This window comes from Gorilla gorilla, chromosome 3 (genome assembly GCF_029281585.2).
Source record: "Gorilla gorilla gorilla isolate KB3781 chromosome 3, NHGRI_mGorGor1-v2.1_pri, whole genome shotgun sequence".
Taxonomy (NCBI): Eukaryota; Metazoa; Chordata; class Mammalia; order Primates; family Hominidae; genus Gorilla; species Gorilla gorilla.
Genome location: NC_073227.2, coordinates 174,680,853 through 174,696,408, shown reverse-complemented (window position 1 = coordinate 174,696,408; position 15,556 = coordinate 174,680,853). Strand labels below are relative to the sequence as shown.

Here is a 15,556-nt window from a genome sequence, read left to right as displayed (position 1 = left end):
CACCACCTCCATCATCACCATCAACTCCACCTTCACCACCACCTTATCATCACCATCACCTCCATCATCACCACTGCCTCCATCACCACCATCAACTCCACCATCACTACCACCTCCATCATCACCATCAACTCCACCATCACCACCACCTCCACTAGCACCAGCACCACCTATCATAGACCACGCTCATTCTCTTCAGGCTCCCACCCAACTTCACTTCACTCACTTTTCAGCCTAGAGATGTGATCTTTTCCTTCAAAGCATGTGGCTTAGCTTGTAGCTTTCTTCCTGCTTGTGTGATTAATGCCTGTCTCTCTCACTAGGCCATAACCAGGAATTCTGTTTGGTTTAGCTTACCATTGCTGCCTCAGTGCTTATTCTAGTACCTCATATATAGCATTTGTTCAGTAAATACCTTTGAACAAATAAATGAGTAAATAAAAGTAATTAGGAAATACAAAACTATAAAAATGGGACATAGAAAAGAGGGTGAAGGAAAGAGAAGTCAGTAAACACTGTAGAGTTTGGCAGGTAGAATCCAGAGTAAGGTTGGGGAGTGGAAGTCAATTACTTCTATTGAGACCCTATCTTGAGCTAAGATCTCTTCTAGTTGTTTTTAAGTGTGTTTGTTTAATCCTATAAGAAGTCTATGAGGCAGGTATTATCAGCATTTTAGTCAAGGAGGCTCAGAAGAGTTCACAAACTTGCCAAGTAACATAGTTAGGATTGGAACCTCCACCTGATTTCAAAGCCTACATGCCATGCATTTCACTAGATTTCCATAAACCAACTTCCCATGCTTCATAATCTTTTTATTTCATGAGAACATAACCAAACACTCAAATAATACAAAAGGCTGAATTTTTTGTTTGTTTGTTTTTAAGACAGAGTCTCGCTGTGTCACTCAGACTGGAGTGCAGTAGCATGATCTCGACTCATTGCAACCTCTGCATCCTGGGTTTAAGCGATTCTCCTGAAAAGGCTGAATTTTTTATTTTTATTTATTTTATTGTTGTTTGTTTGTTTTGTATGTGTGTGTGCATGTTCCCATTTTGTCACATGGTTTCTTCATACAAATATTGCCCAAATGCATTGCACAATTCAGGTACGATTGCCTCATATGAGAATTTTAAGCAATAACAAATCTTGCCTGAAACAATGCCATATACTATTTTAAGTCCAAGAAGGAAGTCAAACGATGATTGAGTAATGGCTCAAGTACCGGATACCACTCAAAGGACAGTTGATTTTCTTTCCTGTTTAAATGAGGTTATGCATATAATGTGCTTAACAGAATGCTTGACACAAAGAAAGAATTCAATCATTGTTAGCTAGTATCACCATCATCATCATCATCATCATCATCATCATCATCATCATCATCTTCATCATCATCCCTGACCTGCGACATAGCAAGAACTCTTCATTGGAATTTTTCATTTATTTATTGCATAATACTAAAATATAGTATCTTTAAAATATGCTATACTGGCTCTAAAGCAACAGTCTCCAACCTTTTTGGCACCAGGGACCAGTTCCACAGACCGGGGAGGAGGACGAATGGTTTCGGAGGCATTAGATTCTCATAAGGAGTACACAACCTAGATCCCTTGCATGTGCAGTTCACAATAGGGCTCATGCTCCCATGAGAATCTAATGCTGCCACTGATTTGACAGGAGGCAGAGCTCAGGCAGTAATGCTCACTTGCCTGCCTCTCACGCCCTGCTGTGCGGCCTGGTTCCTAGCAGGCCATGGACCAGTACCATGGGGTTGGGGACTCCTGCTCTAAATGACACACTATGAATCACTGCCATAAATCAGCTTCTGGATTGTCTCAAGGCAGCCATCAACTGTGGCCCATGTGCCTCAGATCCAAGGTTATGTCCACTGATTCCTGGGGCTCAGCACGATTCAGTCATGCCCACCCTCCACATTATGGGAGCAATGTACCATGGTTTGTAAGGGCAAATGTTTTGCAGTCAGACAGACTTGGATTCAAATCTTAATTCTTCCACATGTCATCTTTATAACTGAGCAGATCTCCCAAGACTCAGTTTTCACATTTATTAAATGGAGATAATTCTTATCCAGAATATAGTACCTAGAACCTGGTTAAATGTTCAGTGTTAGCTATTATTTTCAAGAGAGGCCTTAGGATTTAAACTGTGAGAACTTAGTTCCATTTTTCAGTGGGACCAGGAAGTCTAATCACATTGTTGATGGATCAGAATGAAAATAGTGGAAACATTTGTCCTGGGGAAAAAGGAATATCATACAGTTACTTGCTCTGCTTGTAGTCAACATTTTATTTCTTGATTCAGGTGGCCACAGCCTTCAAACCACCAGAATCTGTTGAGATTAGTGATGGCCTCACCAAGTAACTAGAGAATAGCAGGAATAGTACCTCATCAACCTTGAGTATGCAAGGTTGGGTACAATGGGGTCTTAGTCTACCTTAAGTTTTCATTTGGTCAAACTGTTCAGATTGGCTTTTAGAAGCTTAGGATGATGTAAATTTTGTTTGTTGTGATAAATAACATTCCGAAGTGATTTTTAAACATTTCTGATAACATGAAACACAACAAAGGCAGTATGTATAGAGGTTATGAATAGAGATTCTGAGCCATCTTGCTAACTTGCATGATTTTGAGCAAGTTATTATCTCTGTAAAATGGACTTCATAGGGTTGAAAATTTGGTGAGATGGCACATGTAAATTACCAACAGTACCTGATGTTTGTTTGTTTGTTTGTTTTGCCATTAAGGGCCTTTTATTCGTATTCATCACATCGGAGATCATCTCTTCCTAGGAAACTTTTAAAAAATCCCCAGGTTGGATTAGGGCACTCCCTCTGGGTCCCTGGCAATTTCCTCCAGGTTAGGGATCCCAAGGGGTTGCTGCCTTCCTGGGTCTCTGGCCTGGCCCTTGGGGCACACAGTCATCAAGAAGTGCTGGGGGGAAGTGAGCTCTTTATTTAGACATAGCTCTGCTGAGTGGAAAGTGGGCACCAGCCGCATTAATGCTTGCTGGCTGGTGGCTTCCAAGCATGCCCCACTGCCAAGGCTCAGCTCTGCAGTCTGCCACTGCAGGTCTCTAGCACAGCTCCCAGGGTCCTTAAAAGTCATCATCATCACAGATGTCAAAGTACACATCAAAAGCCTCTCTGTTGCAGCTTCCATCAGGAGTGAAGACATATTTGTGGAAGGTCCCATCTACACAGATGGCAATGACAGAGTTGAATTTCTTGGAAGTATTGCGACCGAAGGAGCAGATGCAAGCTGACTCAGCAGGCACAGTGAACCTCGCCAGGCTCCACTGAGAGTCCACGTACTGCCCAATCATAGGCCCCACCTTGTCCACGGAGCCAATGCGGAGCAGCGGTTAAGGTGGGTATCCTTGAGAGCAAAGATATGGATGGTGCCCTTATCGCTGGAAGCGCAGAGGAAGGAGGAGTCGTGGCTGAAGTTAATGCAGTAGAGGGTGGCAGGGTCAGTGCCTCGGTGCAGCTCCACCAGTTTCTCCTTGAATTGTGTGTCAAAGAAGCGAATAAGGGTACCATTCTGGGAGGCTGAGGCCACTACAGTGCCTGGCTAGTTTAGAGACACACAGATTATGTCACTCTGATGTGCATTGATGGTGAACGGAGCAGACATGGTGCCAGGCTTTGTGCTCGCCAGGTCCACAAGTTGCAGACTCCCACACTTGTGTCCCGGGAACACTAACAGTTGCTTCTCCAGGCTGGGGCAGAGGTCACAGAGCCCGTTGGGGTTGACCCGGGTATCAAACTCAAACAGCTTTCGAGGATTGTCTGGGAAGGAGTACACATAGATGCGGTTCTTCAGCATGGTCACGATCTTGCCATGGCGCATGCACACAGAAAGCACTGGCTTGGTGAAGGTGAACTCCAGCACCAGCCTCTCCTTGGAGTCCTTGCCCTCCCGTGCATCGTCCCAGATCAGCACTGAGATCTCTGAGAACTTGGGGCTACTACCACCGCCCACCAAGGCCAGAAGGTTGCAGCGGTGCAGCATCTCCACCAAGCCCATGCTGCCACCTGCTTGTGGTCCAGATGCCCCTTCTCCATCAAGGGCTCCACGTTGTAGATGCGCACACCTGTCTCCATGGCGCAGCAAAAGCAGCTTTGGTCTTGGTTGAAACGCAGGCTGGTCACTCCTCGAAGTGGCTGTTGAGTCAAGGTCCAGGATTGTTCCCCCGGGATCGTGCTCCAGCTTCCTGCCGCCTTCACCAGCCTGACCTCCGCGTGTCCCCGACCCAGGCCCCAGCTGTCAGTGCCGCCTGCCAGTACCTAATGTTTGTAAGTGCTAGATATGAGTTCCTTGGTAAGTAGAGCCAAATGAATAAGTATATTCGTTTTATAAAAAATGAATTCTGGTGATAGGGTCTGGGGAAAGAGCAGCAAGGTGGCAAGAAGAGACCAAGAAATAAGCCAAAGAGATGGAGGAGGAAGACAGGCTTCCAAGCAGAAGCAAAAAGAGGAGCAGAAGAAACTTGAGGGGCTAAAAGCAAAGGACACAGGGAAGGGACTCCTGGCCACAAGTGGAATTAAGAAATCTGGCAAAAAGTATTATCGTAAGCAAATTAGTGCATAGACTGAAAACCAAATACCATGTGTTCTCACTTATACGTGGGAGCTAAACTTTGTGCTCATGGCCATAAAGATGGCAATGATAGAAACTGGGGATACTAGAGCAGGGAGGAAGGAGGTTAAGGGTTGAAAAACGAAATATTGAGTAGTATGTTCAGTACCTGAGTGACGAGATTATTTGTAACACAAACCTCAACACCACACAATATATCCAGGTAACAAACCTGCTCATGTGCCCCCTGAATGTATAATAAGAGTTGAAAATAAATAAATAAGAAACCTGAGGAAAAAAAAAAAAGCTGTTCCTTGTGACTGAGGCAATGATGACCCTTGATTCCATTGCTATTTAAACCTCTGCATTTCCTGCCATAACATCTTTTGCCACCTATAGTTAGAATGAACTGTTGTCTTACAGCCTGCTGTACATCTAAGAGTAAACTTTTGTTTAAAAAAAATCAAAAAAGAAGAACCGAGTGGAGAAACAAAGCTGCCTGTCTATACAACAGATATGCAAAAACATTAGGCATATGAATACTAATTATAATGATAGGTTGACAAAAGTACATAATTATGGGGTGAATGACATGAAAGAGAGGAGATATACGTCAGTTGACTGAGGAACTTTTAGACACTGCAGAGTTACTAAGGAAACTACAGAGTTTCAAAGCTGTATTGGCAAAGAATAAAAATTATAAGAGAAAAACAATATGAAAATTTTCCTCCACCTTTTATTTTTTTAATTTTCTTTCTTTTTTTTTTTTTTTGAGACAGAGTCTTGCTCTTTCACCCAGGCTGGAGTGCAGTGGTGCAATCTTGGCTCACTGCAACCTCCACCTCCCAGGTTCAGGCGAGTCTCCTGCCTCCCAAGTAGCTGAGATTACAGGTGTGCACGACCATGCCAGGCTAATTTTTGTACTTTTTTTTTTTTTTTTTTTTTAGTAAAGACGGAGTTTCACCATGTTGGCCAGCTGGTCTTGAACTCCTGACCTCAAGTGATCTGCCTGCCTTGGCCTCCCAAAGTGCTGGGATTACAGGCATGAGCCACCATACCTAGCTGACCTTTTGTTTAAAAGCATTTGTTTCTAAGATCATAATTCAATTGACAGGAAAATTACCAGGTAATGATTGCCTCTAAGAAAATCAGTCCCTAAACTTGTCCCATCTCTAGCTCACTGAGGGCATAATCCCCAGTGTAGACCCAATATGAGATCACTGACCTTCCCTTCATTTTACTCTTGAAAAGAAAGACAGAAGTTATGAAGAAATAGTCATTCCCTGAGGGACACGCAGAGGAATAACTAGCCCAAAATTCTTTAGGGGAATTCTATGTGGAAAGTGTTTACTTGGATTAATAAGCGCCTTTGGTAAAAAGGCAATTATATGAAGTAATGTAAATATATTGGGCTGTCAGTCATTCACACTTTAATATGAATTAGATCAATCATAATGTTTTCTTCTAACCAACTAGATGAGCTCAGTGTCTCTCAGGAAATGAGACTATCGATGGCAAAAAGGGAGCAGAGGGCATTACGTAGCAGAGGTTCAGGTGGGACAGTGCAGGAGGAAGTATTTGGAAAGGAGTTGGGGATACATTCAGAAGCAGAGACCTAGAGAACAGGAAAGGGGAGGAGGGGACAGAGAAAGGGGAGAGAGGAATGCATTAATGAAAACTTTATTTCTAGGAGTGTTTTGCCTCTTTGTCAAAGGAGGGGTCGAGGCCCAATCTGCAATCTCAATAATAAATTATCACTTTTCTCTCAGAGAAGAGGAAACAGGGAAAAGAAAAGGACATTCCTCTCTTTTCCAAGAATGAGGGACCGCTCTGCTGAGAAAGTTTGCTTTGGCATTGAAAGAAACACTGGAAGGTTGTTGTTCTGTTTTAAACCTCAGAAACTTGCATAACTGGGCCAACACCAGCTGTGCCAGGAACTGGTACAGGGTAGGTCTGTCTTGCCCAGACCGTCCAGGGAATGACTACATTAAAATTCTGCTGTTGCATAATATGTTTCACAGAAATTTTAGTCATAGGAAATGAAACTGACTGCTGCAAAGGACCTGAATTTCCTGTGGACACTGCCCCCAGCTAGTACATGGCCATCCCCTCCAGACTCAGAGAGGAAGGGGTGGCAGAGGGAGGATGGGAAGAAAGCAGTAACCAGCAAGCGCCTACTGGGGACCAGGCATGTGATTTCAGACAATCAATGTTTATTGTCATCAGCATGCCCTTTGGTCAGGCATGATGCTAGTTGCTGGGGTTAACGGCAAGAAAGTCCTGGTCTTTGCCCTGAAGAAGCTCACAGTCTAGTGGGGAAGAAAGAAGTTGAACAAGTAATTCCAAGGGGGCAACATGAGCAGCACTGCAGGCATGAGGCAGAAGTCTCTTAGCATCCCCAGGAAATAACTTATCCTTGTTTAGCAGATGGGCCACCCAAGGCTCAGAGAGATCATGGAAGCAAGCAAGAGTGTCGTCAGGGAGTGAACATCAGACATCTCCTTCCCAAGCCTGTGTTCCTTCTACCAGCTAAGTGAAGGGTCTGCCATGTGCATGTTGCCAGGGTAAGGGAAACTGTGGCCTCCCCCTTACTAGTTGGGTAGTCTTCAGTATGTCATTCAGTGTTTCTGGGTCTGGGTTTCTTGGGAATGTTACCTTTTTAGGGGGTTGTTCAAAAGATGAGATTAGATGGCAGAGGTGAAAAGTGGTCTGACTGAAGTTGTCTGTCTGACTAAAGCTGAAGTAGTCCAAAGTCCAAACTCTGAAGCCTGGAGTCTGAAATCTGGGGTCAGGAATCTGAAGTCTGAAGTCAGAAGTCTGGTCTGGAGTCTGAAATCTGAAATCTGGTCTGGAGTCTGAAGTCTAAAATCTGAAATCTGGGTCTGGTGTCTGAAGTCTGGTCTGGAGTCTGAAGTCTGGAGTGAATCTGAAGTTCGAAGTCTGATCTGGAGTCTAAAAGTCTCCTGTTGTCTGGAGTGTGGAGTCTCTTGTCTGGAGTGTGGAGTCTGTTGTCTGGAGTGTGGACTCTGTAGTCTGTCGTGTGGAATGTGGAGACTGGAGTGTGTTGTCTAGAGTCTGTTGTCTGAAGTGTGCGATCTGGAGTCTGGAGTCTGAAGCTGCAGTCTGAAAGTCTGTTGTGTGGCGTGAGGAGTCTGTTGTCTAAAGTCTGGAGTCTGAGGTCTGATGTAGTCTGATTAAAACTGAAATAGTCTTTAAACTAAAAACTCTCTTTCTCGTGCTCATTGGTACTATTGTTATGCAGTTGAACACAGTGTTGGTAGAAAAGGAGAAGCAGAAAGAATGTAGATTAAACTTTGTTGATTCCCATCTTGCCTTTCCTTCTGCTGGAGCCACTTCAGATGTTTTCTTTTTTTTTCTTTTTTTTTTAATATATATATATATATTTATTAATTAATTATACTTTAAGTTGATTTCTTAATCTAAGTAGAGAGCAGCTTTAACTTGCTTTCAAAAAGCATTTTATTCTGCACAGCAAAGGAAAAAAATTAACAAAATGAAAAGAACTTATAGAGGTGGGTAAGGGGGAGGTGGGGGGATGGGGATGGTTAATGGGTACCCAAAAAATAGTTAGAAAGAATGAATAAGACCGACTATTTGATAGTACAGCAGGGTGACTATAGTCGATAATTTAATTGTACATTTTAAAATAACTAAGAGTTTAATTGTATCATAAGACAAAAGATAAATGCTTGAGGGGATTTTCTGTGACACAATTTGCCTGTATCAAAACATCTCACATACCTCATAAATATATACACCTACTATGTACCCACAAAAGTTAAAACAAGATTTTAAACTTTGTAGTAAAATAAAGAAAAAAAGAACCTATAGAATGGGAGAAAATTTGTAAACCTTATATATAATAATATATATATAAATATATATATTATATATATTTATATATAAAATATATATATTATATATTTATATATATAAATATATATATATATAATAAACCTTATATATAATACTATCCAAAATACATAAAAAATTCAATTCAATAGCAAAAAAACAAATAACTGGATTTAAAGTGGGAAAATAATCTGAATAAACATTTTCCCAAAGAAGACATAAATATGGCCAACAGGCATATAAAAATGTGCTCTACATCACTCATCATCAGGGAAATGCAAATCAAATGCAAATCAAATGCAAATCAAAACCACAATAAAATATCACCTCATACCTGTTAGGATGGCTAGTACCAAAAAGCCAAAAGATAAGTGTTGGCAAGGATGTGGAGAAAGGGAACTGTTATACATTATCGGCGGGAATGTAAATTGGTATAGCCATCATAGAAAACAATATGGAGGTTCCTCAAAATATTAAAACCAGAACCACCATATGATCCAGCAATCCCTCTTCTAGGCATATACCCAGGGAAAATGAAATCAATATGTCAAAGAGCTGTCTACACTCCTATGTTTATTGCAGCATTATTCACAATAGCCAAAATTTGGAATCAACGTAAGTGTCCATCAATGAATGAATGGATAAAGAAATGTGGTGTATACATACACAATGAAATAGTATTCAGCCTTAAAAAAATAAGGAAATCTTGCCATTTGCAACAACATGGATGAACCAGCAGGATATTATGCTAAGTAAAATAAGTCAGTCACAGAAAGACAAATACTGTATAATCTCACTTACATGTGGAATCTAAAAAAAGCCAGACTCATAAAAACAGAGTAGAACAGTGGTCACTAGGAATGGTGGAAATGGGGACATTGGTCAAAGGGTACAAACTTTCAGTTATAAGATAAATAAGTTCTGAAGCTCTAATGTACAGCATGGTGAGTGTATAGTAATAATATATTGCATACTTGATATACTCGAAATACTTGGTATTTGCTAAGAGTAGATCTTAAGTGTTCTCACACAATGTAACATGAGATAATGGACATGTTTATTAGCTTAATTGTGGTAATCATTTCACAATGCATACATATATCAAAACAAGTTGTACACTTTAAATATATTAAAATTTTTGTCAGTCATACCTCAATAAGCTAAAAAATTTTTTAAAGCATTTTAATGATTGAAGAAAAATGATTGAAGAGGTAACTTGCAATAAGAGTTACTGAAGTGCTGAATGCTTCTGTACTTCAGAAGCATCACAGAAATGCAGATCATGCTATATATGCATATATTTTATATGACTGAGTCTGCTTTCTATCTAAACATTACTCTGTTTCTATCTAAACATTACTCTGCCTAGTACTTTTTGTGTGCGCAATATCATCCTGAGCTTTGGATATTCCCAGTTTTCCAGACTTTTCTGGGCTATGGAAAGGCACAGTCATAGCTATATTTAACTGCCCTATTATTCCTTTGGAAACACGGGCATATAAAAATAAATAAATAAAATAAAATAAGAGAGAGTCCCAGGGTCACAGAATGTGTAGCAGGAGAGATTCCAAAAGGAGGGCTGGTCTGTAGGGTAGGATCGCATGGAGAAGTGAAGAATAAGGACTTTCCAGATACCTTGATGTGAGGTGCCAGATCCCACAGGGGCTTAGAGTCACTGACTTCCTGTTTCAAGCACCCAGGAAATTGCAAAGTGACCAAGGCAAGGAAATACCCAAAGATCAGCTTCCAATTTTTGCTGGTGCAGCCTTTTCTGTCACACCACACATTGCTGTGCGTTGTTCATTGTCCAGTCATTCATCCGCTGAATTTCCATGAAGTCACTTCCATGGGCCAGATACTGCGCTAAGCAATTGCAGGGGGCGGGAAGGCGGGGGGGTAGGTATAATTCAGGAGGGGACACGAGGTGCTCGTATCAGTAATTATGCCAAAAGCAGGATGCCCAGAGGGAATGATGACTAAGGGAACTCTGAGTCCTTCCTGAGTCCCTAGGTCTCACTTCAGTGACTGAGAATGGACAAGGGCCTGCCTAGGTCTCTCCTAGCCCCTGACTACACCTGTATGTTAGGTCGGCTTGTCCCACAGGAATGACTTGAGCAAAGCAGAACAGAAGAATGTAAACATTTTGTTTTAACAACAAGGTGGGGTTATGCTACAGTTTTGTTTTCTTGGTAACAAAAGGCACAGCCGACTTCTCATCAGGCTGACTCAGGGCTGCCGGCTCATCCTGGGTTTCATATCACATCAGAGAACTCAGTGTTCCTGTCGTGTCTTGAGGGTGACCAGCTATCCCAATTTCCTCAGGACTATCCTGGTTTTAGCCCTGAAAGTCTTACTTACATCATGAGCACCTGGAGTGGCTGACCACCACCCAGCAGCATCCCCTTCTAGTAAATTCTGCAAGGCACTAGTGTGGCAAAAACACGGATTTTAGCATCAGATGGACTCGGGTTCAAATCCTTGTGTGTGCTGTGTCACTTACAAGCTGTGACATACGGAAGTTACTCAGTATTTCAAAACACAGACACTATTCACTTCATGTACTCATTACCCAGGCCTCATCTCAGCAGGCGCCCACTTCCTTCGTGCTCATTCACTCCATGTCACTGGGCTCCACCCTCTTCCCCAAACAGGCAGAGCTCATTCTGCCACTTTGCCTTTTCTGTTTCCTCTGTCTGGAAGGCTTGAATCTTTCCGGGTGGGCCCTTTCTTGCCCTTTAGTTCTCTGCTTCACTGTTATCTCCTCAGTGAGGTCCTCTCTAAACACTCACTGAAGACTACCTCCCCAACACTCCCAGATGCTCTTCGTCTTATCCCTGTCCTATTTTCTCTGTAGCACTGAGTATGATCTGGAATTGTCTTGTTTCTTGACTGTGGGAGGCAGCCTTCTAAAACGGCTCACAATGATCCCCATTTCCTGGTATTCAAACCCTGTGTAACACCCTCCCCTTCAATGGGCCACCTAGGGACTGGTTCCTAACAAATAGGATATGGTATAGTGATGGGATGTCACTTCAAGATTGGTCATAAAGGACCATGACTCTTGTTTTACCGGCACTCTCCCTCTCGTTCTCTCTCTCTCTGGCTCTTGCTTGCTTGCTTACTCTGATGAAGCAAGCTGCCCTATTGTGAGCTGCCCTAACAGAGAGGTGCATGTGGCCAGGATTGGCAGTAGCCTGTAGCCAACACAGCAAGAAATGGAATCCTGCCAACAACCAGATGAATGACTTTGAAAGCCAATTCTCCCCTAGTTGAGCCTTGAGATGAGTGCAGCCTGTGAGAGACCCTGAAGCAGAGGACCTGCTAAAGCATGCCCCAACTCCTAACCCACAAACACAGTAAAACAGTAAATGTCATTATTGTAAGTCACTAAGTTTTGGGGTAATTTGCTATGCAATAATGGATAGCTAATATATTGATGTATTATTTATTCCCCCTCTAGAATACTAGCACCATGATAGAAGGTACCTTCCCCATTTGGTTCACTTTGGTATGCCCAGAGCCTAAAACAAAGTCTGGCACATAGTAGGTGCTCAATTTCACTGAATGAGAAAATCATGAGGGCACAGGCTGCACACAGGCCATGTAAGGACAGATGAAAAAAATATTTATTGAATGAATGAGTGATTTTGAGACAATTAAATATGAGAAGGGTAGGGAAAAAAGAGAATATCTGAGCTTATTTTTAACCATTGCTATGGTTTGAATGTGTCCTCCCAAAAATTTGTGTTGAAAACTTAATCCCCATTGTAACAGTGTTGAGAGGTGGGAACTTTAAGAGGTGATTATACGGATGAATGAATTAATGTCATTATCATAAAGTGGGTTAGTTATCACAGGAGTGGGCGCCTTATAAAAAGGATGAATTTTACCCAATTTTCTCTCTGTCTTGTGCACTTGCTTCCACCTTCTGTCCTTCCCCGCTTCTGCCATGGGACGACCCACACTAGATGCTGGTGGTGCCATGCTCTTGGACTTCCTAGCCTCCAGAACCATGAGCTAAATAAACTTTTCTTTATAAACTACCCAGTCCATGGTATTCTGTTATAGCAACAGAAAATAAACTAAGACAATTATCAAGTGGTTAGACCCCTACTGTGGGCTCAAAAGATGTTGAAAAAGTTAATGAAATGAAAAATGAAAAAAATGAGGTATAGGTTAGAAATGATAAGGATGGTGTTGTCACATTGAGTGTGAAATGCCAGTAAAACATCTCATAAGCATTCATAAATAAGTCTAGCTTTTCACAGAATATTAAATGAGAAAAGGAGTTCCTAGAATAGTGTATATATTCCATTTTTGTAAAAGCACACACATAAACACAAGTCTGGAAGGAAATACAGTCATGCAACTCCTGATGACACTTTGGCCAACAATGGACCACAGATACAACAGTTGTTCCATAAGATCATAACAAAACTGAAAAATTCCTATCACCTAATGATGTCATAGCCATCAGAACGTTGTAGCACAAGGCATTGCTCACGTTTGTGGTGACGCTGTACGTAAACAATCCTACTGCACTGCCAGTCTTACAATAGTATAGCATATATATTTATGTATAGTACATAACACTTAATCATAATAGACTATTGCTGGGTTTATGTATTTACATACTTTTTATTGTTAGAGTGTACTCCTACTTATTTTTTTTTAAGTTAACTCTAAAATAGCTTCAGGCAGTTCCTTGAGGAGGTACTCCAGAAGAGGGCACTGTTATCATAGGAGATGACAGCTCCGTGCGTGTTATTGCCCCTGAACACCTTCGAGCAGGATAAGATGTGGAGGTGGAAGACAGTGATATTGATGATCCTGACCCTGTGTAGACCCAGGCTAATGTGTGTATTTGTGTCTTTGTTTTTAACAAAAAAAAATTAAAAGTAAAAATAATTTTTTAATGAAAAAAGCTTATAGAGTAAGGATATTTAAAAAGAAAATATTTTTGTCCAGCTGTACGTGAGTTTGTGTTTTAAGCTAAATGTTGCTTAAAAACAATCTAAAAGTTGTTAAAAGTTAAAAAGTTCATAAAGTAACAAATTACAGTAAGCTAAGTTTAATTTCCTATTAAAGAAAAATATTTTTTATAAATTTAGTGTGCCTAAGTGTAGTGCTTATGAATTGTACAGTAGTGTGCAGCCGTGTCCTAGGCCTTCACATCCATTTACCACTCACTGACTCGCCCAGAGCAACTTCCAGTCCTGCAAGCTCTATTCATGGTAGGTGCCCTACACGGGTACCTACCATTTTTTATCTTTTATATTGCATTTTTACTGTACCTTTTTATGTTTTGATATATTTAAATAAACAAATGATTCCCATTGTGTTACAATTTCCTACCTTATTCAGTACAGTAACATGCTATACAGGTTTGCAGACTAGGAGCACTCAGCATACCATATATCACAGGTGTGTAGTCAGCTATACAATCTGGGTTTGTGTAAGTACTCTATGATATCTGTACAGTGATGAAGTCACCTAATAAAACATTTCTCAAAATATATCCCCACCATTAAGCAACACATGGCTGTATACCAAAATAAGTGCTTCTTGGTAGTGCAATTACAGTGTTTTTAAATTCTTTCCCTTTGGTTTTCAATATTTTCTACAATTGAAAGAACAAACAATATAGGTATTTCCACTTATTCTTAAAAATCAGAGAAAAAACCCATGATGGATGGAAGAGTCAGTATCACAGAAGAGGTCACTGACAAGGAGGAGGTAACCCAGTGAGAGGGAGAATGAGAGAGAGGACAGTGGTTGTTGAGAGCAAAACCCTAGTGTCATTTCTAAAGCAAAATTTCTGGCTGGATAGGAGAAACAGCATTTGGTCTTGACCATCAATGGCATGCCAACTCCCAGGCTGCCAAGCTCACTCTACCTCATCCTGACAGCTCTCTTTTTCTGAAACATTTATCACACCTGCCTTTCGAATCCATTTCCTGCCAGCACGCTGGCCCAGCCTTTATTTTTCTCACACTTGCATTTCTACTGCCTCCTGCTAGCATCCAGCTTTCCCAGTGCTTTGAGGCTGTCTCATGCTCAAAAGCTAGAATAATATCCCCTGGTTTTTTTGAACATCCTTCTCATCTTAGCCCCTGCATAAAATCATGAGCTGCAAGACTGCCTCAGCCTTTATCACATCTCCTAACACAACGTGATTGACACTTTCACTTCCCATCGGGAAGCCAGCATTTTACCTCCAAGATAACCACCACGTGTTTCACCAAGTTTTGCTTCAGAATTAAGCCGATGATGAGCCCTTTCATGGCCACACAGATTTCAGGCTTACCAGTTACTCTGGCAAACTATTTTTGAATAGCCGTCCAGCAGTTCACATGTATTTGTTCCTATTATCTTACGTTTTATTTTCTCTGAAATAAAAGCAAAAATAGGCAGTACACACCATGTTTGTAAAGCCAGCTTACTAGGATCCTAGTACTCTCCAGTAGCTGTGCTAGGAATCTAGCTTCCCTAATAATGAAAGCATGGAAGGCCAGGTGCCGGGTACTACAGTGAATTGGCACTCACTTTTGAATAACACCCAACAGATAGCCAAAGTGGTGGAGCTTCAAGTCAGGCTTCTTTCTGCTGGGACTGCAGAGCTACTTTCTCTAGAATGAGGACCAGGTCCTACCTGCAGCTCTGAAGTTTAGAGAACAGAGTCTTTCCAACTGGATAAAAAATAAAGGAAAGCTTCTCCAAAATTGTATAGGTGTGTTTAAACATAAGTAGGGCTCAGCAGTATGCCAATAATTTCTTTTCAGGACACATAGAAGCTTCCATTTCCCAGCCTCCTTCCCCCTTGAGTGGGACCACATGACCATTTCAGGCCAATGGGCTGTAAGCAGAAGAGATGTACTGTGTATCACCACTGGGCCAAGCATAGAAGAGGTGGGCTGCATACTCCTCGTGCTTTCTGCTGTAGTTGAAAACAGGGAGACCTCTTGTCTCCCTGTGATGCCACAGTCACAAGAGTCAAGTGACCTGAATTGCTGATTCACACCAGGGGACAGTTGCCCTGGACCATCATCTGTGCCTGTTAAGGGAATAAGTTGTTACTACAGCA

The 15,556-nt window shown here is 41.6% G+C and overlaps 1 pseudogene; it reads right to left on the bottom strand.

Moving 5' to 3' along the window:
* Positions 1 to 2,953: 2,953 nt before the first annotated feature.
* LOC129532885 (WD repeat domain phosphoinositide-interacting protein 4-like) lies at positions 2,954 to 4,670 on the bottom strand (annotated as a pseudogene).
* Positions 4,671 to 15,556: the final 10,886 nt, after the last annotated feature.